Consider the following 6,994-nt stretch of genomic DNA (forward strand, 5'->3'; position numbering starts at 1 on the left):
TCCTACATTCTATGACTTATTGTTATTATGAATCTTATCATTTTTATTATTATTTTTAAACAAAATACATGTCACCAATAATGGAGTGTTTCCTGGGGGTATGGAGCTGATTAATTGATACTGCTTAAACTGAGTCACGAGCTTGCTCACGGAATGAAATAAACTCATAAGTCAAGGTACCACTCGATAAGTCATGCGATAATAATCGTGTAAGGGCATCTGTATTACCATAGAGCCCACCTTTTCATACAAACTAGGCTTTATGGTAAGAGCTCATCATCGTAATGTAGTGGTGACAAAGCCATAGTATCCATACATCCTCTTCACAACAATATAGAAGGCAATTTCTGCTTTTGGACAAAATACATGTTTATATGCCAAGATAAACATGGAACATGTAGTGAATGTTATGAAAGGTTTTGATGGAGAGCGGTAGAGTGGTATCTTTCAGGAATACTGACACTCCACTAAAAGTAGACTAACATGGAAATCTGTTGTCATGGAAACAAAAGTGAGACATAACTTGTGAAGGCACTATGGATTTGACTGTGATGTTGATAATTACTCAATCATATAGCCATAGGTGGAACATGACTCAGACAAAGGAAAAGGCCAGAGGTTTCAAAAGTGATGATGTCCATTAAAATTCTCACAGGAGAAACCAGGACATGCATGCATGCGACAGTTTATGCCTATTTCAGCATGAATTTTGTAGCATAAAAGAGGAATGCGGAGATATTTTCTCATTTCGTGATTATGCAAAAATACAAAGTGGGACACAGAGTCAGTTAACATACATGCGGTTATTTTTGTCATTTCTTCCATCAATCCGTTTTCTATAAGACTTGCCCTTATTAGGTAAGCAGGCGTGTATCCTAGCTGACAGGCAGGGTGCAATTCTGATTTAGTTGACAGCTCATCGCAGGGAACATAGAGACAAGCTGCAGGAAGCTTGAGTACCAGCAGAAAACTAACACAAGCATGGGGGGAAAATGCAAACTCCGCACAGGAAAGCTGGAGTCGAGATTCAAAGACCAAACCTGCAACTGTGACATGCTAACTTCAACTCACCCTTTTGTTTCAGATAACCTGAAAGAATCCCCCTCAACCCCCCCCCCCCCCCGCTCCCCCAACCAAAAAAAAGAAGAACAACTAATCTGAGACATCAATCCATTTTCTGAACCACTTTCTCCTCACGAGGGTCGCAGGCGTGCTGGCGCCTATCATCGGGCAGGAGGCGGGGTACACCCTCAACTAGTTGCCAGCCAATCGCAGGGCACACATAGAAGAACAACCATTCGCACTCACAATCAGACCTAGGGACAATTTAGAGTGTTCAATCAACCTACCATGCATGTTTTTGGAATGTGGGAGGAAACCGGAGTACCCGGAGAAAACCCACGCAGGCACAGGGAGAACATGCAAACTACACACTGGAAGGACTCTATCAAACCATCCGCCGCACAGTGCAGAGGTGCATGTGCTAATCAATGGAGCAACGTGCCACCTAATCAGAAACAAAAGCTGAAAATTCTCAGAAATCACACCTCAAACTGATAACTTTATCAACTCCGTGCCAGTGTGCGTATTGCTTTCGGAAGATGTCATAACTGCAGTTTCGCCTCTCATTAAGATATCCTGAGGCACCAAATGTGTTTACAAGGAAGTGCATCAGCTAGCCGTCTCTTACAAAAGAATAATATTTCGAAGCACAATCCTACCCTTCAAGCCCCTTTCATGGTGGCCTGAAGAAAAAGGAAATGTGCCGCCGTGGAGGACCATTTTGATGAATAAATAATCCATCCATCCATCTTCTAATCCGCTTGTCCTCACTAGGGTCGCGCGCGTGCTGGAGCCTATCCCAGCTGTCTTCGGGCAGGAGGCGGGGGACACCCTGAACCGGTTGCCAGCCAATCGCAGGCACACATAGACAAACAACCATCCGCGTTCACACTCACACCTAGGGACAATTAGTGTTCCATTAACCTGCCATGCATGTTTTTGGAATGCGGGAGGAAACCTGAGTGCCCGGAGAAAACCCAAGCATGCAAACTCCACACAGGAAAGCCACTGTGATGTAAACGTGCTCACCAGTCGACCTCCGCCCTGCCCGAATAAATAAAACATGAGTTTTTATTTCCTTGTTTCATCCTGTTCCTCTAATGTTCCACTTTATCTTTCAGAATTCAAGTACATTTCAAAAGCGACTTGTAGTTTGAACTATTCATATTATTTTCAGTAGGTTAAGTGTCACATTTGTTTGCCTGAACTGTCCTACATAAAAAAAAGACACCTTTGCAATGCTCGAGGCATGGTAGTGAGGAGGTCAGAAAGACACCAAGAATTTTTTTTTCTTTTTTTGTCGAATCACTTCATTCATAATAAATACAGATATTATTTCATTTTTGACCATCAAGCTACGAGGAAGCATGCGTCAGTTCAGACTTTAATTATTAAGGACTGCCAACCCCTCAGCATTGTTGAAAGTGAGGGGTTCAGGCCCTTGAGCCGTTTTGCAAACCAGAAAGGTTTGCATAGAAAAAGTCGATCGAAGTAGTAGTTGATGTTTAATTTATTTACTATTTAAATATTGATTTTGCTTTTGGCTTAACTTTGTTTAATTTTTCAGACTGTCAAAGAAAGTGTGGCCAAATATAAATGGAGGAACCCGAATGACTGCAAAGGGCAGCGACTGGACGAAGAACTTGCCAGGCAGATCACGAACGCAAGAGTTGATTCAATTATTCAGGTCCGGAAAAACCTGGCAGAGGCCAATATTCCAAGATCCTTTACAATATTGGGAAAACCAAAAGCACGCATACCAAGCTTGGTAGCACAGCTGACAAATGTTGCTCAACTTTTGAGAACATCAATGTAGAAAAGTCTGTACCGACGTACAATTCAGTTGATGCTTTTGCAGCAGTTGATGGTGATGCGTACCTCTCTGAAAGCAGGCTGACAAGTTCAAAAAGTAAGAAAGAAGTACTGTAAGTGCCCGATCGATTATTTTGACATCATTATAGTGTAAATAGTGCTGTTCTTCGGAGGGTGACCTTAAAGCAACCCCCCCCCCCAAACACAAGACTTTGTTGGTGCTTCACTGCCGCAAATGGTTGTTTTATGGGCGCAGTAATGGGAATCACTCTGAATGCAAATTACTGTGAGATAGAGAGAAGCGGAGCAATGGGAGGAGACAAAGAGAGAGAGTGTGGCGCTCCCTCTGTCTAGTTTCTTCCCCACACACAGACTCATTAGGTCTCCAAACACACTCACACACACGCACACGCACACACACACACACGCGCGCGCACACGCAAAACACATATTGAGCATGCCTGTGGTTCTACTCGCTTCCCTCCAGGAGCCAATATGAGGCGATGTGTTCTGTGCGGTGAGTTGAGCTCTCTCTATTTGCCTCAATATAGAATCTTACCAACATTTTTGAACTGTGTTGCGAGTTGCGTTGTGACATCATTGTTGGCTTTTTCAATACTCCATGTATTCTGTAGATGCGCGATAATCAGATTGTTTGGTTTGGTTTCAAAATCCCAATAGATTGACATCTCCACGCAACTAAACCTTCTTACTTTTTATGCAAACGTGGCTGTAAAAGAAACCGAGAGAGCAGGTGTGTGTCCGTGTCTGTGTTTGTGTGCATCCGTGTGTGTGGGAGTGACATACCAGCTGAGTCTGCTCTTCCAGCTCATGTAGTTGAAAATAATTCATTATGAGCGGGGATCAATAGCAACGCGAAGGGCGAAGCATTGACCTGTGAGGTGAGTCACTGCCGAACTTTACGTAAAGGGTGCACAGTGTCTGAAATAAAACAGGATCATTGGGAAATCAGTCCAGAAAATGTGCCCATCCAACATTTGAACCCCTTTGTGTGGATTGAACCCATGAACTATAGGCAAGCTGTATTTCCAGTGAAAAAAAAAGGAAAAATTGGACGGTGGTCGAAGAAATCAGGTGACTGGACTAATCATGTCTCGAAGCGATGAGGCAAACTGAAGTGTGCTACTTGGCTGCAGCCAGAGGCACGATAGATTCAATCAAATAGTTTGCTGTCGACAGAAGTGCATTACATTAGCTCATGTGGGAAGTCGAGCTAGGGATTATCCACTCCGTTCACACCCTCCGGCAGCATTACTACTGTCAATACGACATGGACAAGAACATGGAACATTCAGAGAGCAATTGTACCATCCTATTAAATACGTAATTTTGAATGAATGTATCATTAATTGATCCACACAAAAATTGACTCTTGAAATTTGGTCAAATTCCCATACAGGGTGTCCCTGGTTTATGTCGGAATTCCTAAAGGTAGTGGCAGAAACTGAATTTGTCCACAAGTCAAAACGGACCTTCCACTAATCTCTGCTAACATAGTAGTAAAGCCGTCATTAAAGAAAATGTGCGTAAAAAAAACATCTCTACACCAGTAGATAAGGTAGGGCAGTGTGTCTTGTGTCATGTGACAATGCATTCTTACACAACATCTTGCTTGAAACCTCAGAAATGTCATTAATCAAGAATGCCCTTAAAATAGAAGGTGCCTTTTTTTTTTTTTTTACAAAAGCAAGCAAAAATATACCAAGCTAGAAAGATAATCAGACAGGTTGACTTCATTTGATCCTATGAGGAAGGAACAAAAAAATTAAGTAAAGCGCATGTGTTAGAATTCAGATTGAGATGAGCACATTAGCAATTATTATATCTCGGCATTTCCTTAAATACTGATTGAGAAGCAATTACATTTCATGAGTAGGTCCCCTATCTTTTGATCCACTGGGAAAAGAAACTATGTTAATTTCGTAACAGGACATGGAATGTGTTGATTCTGCTCCGCTATATGTGGATCTGCTCACACTGGCATTCTATGTGGAACTTGCAATGTTGTCGTAACAAAGGTGCGCTAAGGTCAGAGGAAACATAATGAGCTTGATCCCTGTGTGGGTGCCACTCGTTAGCACCAATGCATATTTCATGACTTTTAACTGCACTTTGGTGCACCTGTCTGGAACTATATGTTGTTTTCATTTTCTTAGATAAACACATTTCATGTTACAGCGACAGGAGCTCAATGTCGCTTTTCCTTTGGAAGGCCACACACACACACACTCACACACCAATACATTTACAAGCTTGACTTGTTTGAAAGGATGGAGAATTATCCATACATGTTCAATAATAGAAAAGCCCACGGTGGAGCGCAGACCTCAGTGACAGTAGAAAGAATGTGGGCTATAAATACAGTGTTCTTAAAAATTTGATTTATAGCTGGCACCTTTTTACTTTTTTTTTTTTTGCGGGGGGAAGTTGCTGAAAAACACATTTATTAGCTTTTTTTTTCTTTTTTGCTTACAGCAAAGTCTAGTACACTGTCATATAAAACTACCATCTTGTGGCATCTTTGTGCCAAGGAAGTACACTGATGCCTTGAGTTATAAATCCCTCGAAGATTTTTGAGGTACAAACTGTGTTTTGCCCGATTTTTTGGTCTTGCATAATACAGTACTGTATAAGCAAAAATGTGAAACACGAGTGCACTTGAGACCCCAGCCGCTAGATGGCGACAGCAACCTTCACAACATTCGGGCAACATTATGTCACGCCGGTTTAACTCATGGCGGCACGGTACATGGTCCATCTCACTGTGCAGAGGTTGCGGGTTCGAATATGGCCTCAGCCTTCCTGTGTGGAATTTGCATATTCTCCCCATACCTGTGTGGCTTTTCTCCGGGTAGTCCGGGTTCCGACCCACATTCAAAAGAAATGCATGCTTGCTTGATTGAACGCTCTTCTAAATCATCCCTATATGTGATTGTGAGTGTCAATGTTTGTTCGTTTATGTGTGCCCTGTGATTGGCTGGCAACCAGTTCAGGATGTACCCCAGTTTAGGGCCGATTTATTGCTGCGCTGCTCAAGTTTTAGAGATGTAAATTGCTTCTGTTTGTAATTTCGAGGCACTTACATCTCTCCCAGGCTGTTGGGTGGCAGATGTGTTGAATGTGATGACACATAAATCCATGAAAGAATGAATGGAAATGAAGCCAAATTTGACACCCTGCTGACATTTTTAAAATTAGAATATATCCTTTTTAATCCCAACAGGTGCACATTGAAGCACTTCTCCACAACGTGCCTGATGATGTTTATTACTATTAGTCATAGGAAGAGAAAATGAAACATCTGACTGGTGAGGAAAAAAAGTCATTAAAAACACAACATTTCTGAAAAGTTGCAAATGAGCAGTTGGTATTTAGTGAATCGAAAAAAAAACATCAGATGAATAACATAATCACTTATCACTCGGTCACACTATGCCTAGTAAAGAGGCAGATTTCCAAGTTCCTTTGTGGCTACTTTTCATCTCCAAAGACCTAATGGGGCTCTTTTCATGACCAAATCACCTACCGAGTGATGGGAAATCTAGATGCTGCAAATTGGCCCCGAACAGCATATTTGCCCATCTCTTGTGCTCAACGACAGGAGGCGTGGAAAAAAGTTGTTTCTTTGTTCATTCAAAAATTTGAAATGGATGTCGCGCCCACACACACACACACACACACACACAGGGTCCACATTTAGCGTCATTATGAAGTCAAAAATAACGGCATGAGGAAAAACTTTGTCACGTGGCACAAGAAGCACTAAATTACCGCAATGTTGTTTTTCATTTGATTGTTTTATATTATATTGACGGCCGAGAATTGTTTTTCCTAAAAATATTAATTGTAATTACACTACCAAAAAAAAAACCCCCCAAAAACGTGGCAATATTTGGCCTTCGGGTAGAATTTCAAGAAAAATTAAAAATGCACTATATACTACTTTTACAGATGAAATTAATTTGACCTACTCTCAACTTTGGAATGTACATGTGCAATTGTTTAGTATTTAAACGTTGTGCGCAGCTCGATGTTCTATACACAGGTGCTCAACAGCAAAATTCAGTTTTTTTTGTTTTGTTTTGTTTTTCTGAACAAC

This window comes from Hippocampus guttulatus, chromosome 2, assembly GCF_054856545.1.
Source record: "Hippocampus guttulatus isolate MCC_2025c chromosome 2, RoL_Hgut_1.0, whole genome shotgun sequence".
In the NCBI taxonomy this organism is placed as follows: domain Eukaryota; kingdom Metazoa; phylum Chordata; class Actinopteri; order Syngnathiformes; family Syngnathidae; genus Hippocampus; species Hippocampus guttulatus.